This window comes from Elephantulus edwardii, unplaced genomic scaffold (genome assembly GCF_000299155.1).
Source record: "Elephantulus edwardii isolate Elephantulus edwardi_28Jun2011 unplaced genomic scaffold, EleEdw1.0 scaffold00044, whole genome shotgun sequence".
NCBI classification, from domain to species: domain Eukaryota; kingdom Metazoa; phylum Chordata; class Mammalia; order Macroscelidea; family Macroscelididae; genus Elephantulus; species Elephantulus edwardii.
In genome coordinates, this window is record NW_006399794.1 from 14872872 (window position 1) to 14873804 (window position 933).

The window sequence follows — 933 nt, forward strand, 5'->3', positions numbered from 1 at the left end:
AGAACAAACTGGGAGGAGGGTAGAGAGAATAGTGCAACAAGGAATGAATGGAAACCCAAAATCTCTGTAAATGTTTATGAAAATTAATAAAATATAGAAAAAAAAGAAAAGAAAAAAAAGGGAATATGAATCCCAGAGCACTTAATTGTGCTCATGCAAAACCAATAATTAGACCAGGAGGCTGTTGTGTGAACAGAGCAAGAGAACACTACATAGTTTAAAATTTGGAAGAGAGTGTGTCAGGGTTGTATTCTCTCTCTATACCTACTTAATCTGTATGCTGAGCAAAATTATTCAAGAAGCTGGACTCTATAAAGATGAATGTGACATCAAAATCAGAGGAAGAGGCATCAATAACTTGCTTTATATAGATGGCACAACCTTGCTTGCTGAAAGTGAAGAGGACTTGAAGCATTTGTTTCAGAGGATCAAAGGATATAGCCTCCAACATGAATTGCACTTCAATGTCAAGAAAACAAAAATTCTTACCATTAGATCTATAGGGAACACATGATAGATGTAGAAAAGATTGAAATTGTCAACAACGTCATATACTTGGATTTATAATCAACACCCTTGGTACCAGCAGTCAAGAAATTAGCAGATATATTACCCTGAGAAAGTCTATGGTAAGGGACCTTTTCAAATTATTTAGAGTCAGGATGTCAGTTTGAGGACTAAGGTGTATCTGATTCAGGCCATGGTCTTTCCTATCACTTGCTATGCGTCTGAGAGCTGGACAATGAATAAGGTTTACAGAAGAAGAATTGTTGCCTTTGAGCTGTGGTGTTGGAGAAGAGTACTGAACATCCCATGGATTGCCAAAAGAGCAAACATACATGTTTTGAAGTTTCAGATCTGTTGTTCTTAGAGTCAGGATAAGTCATAGTTGACTCAATGACAACAATATGTCCTAAGAAGTCTCTGGTATTT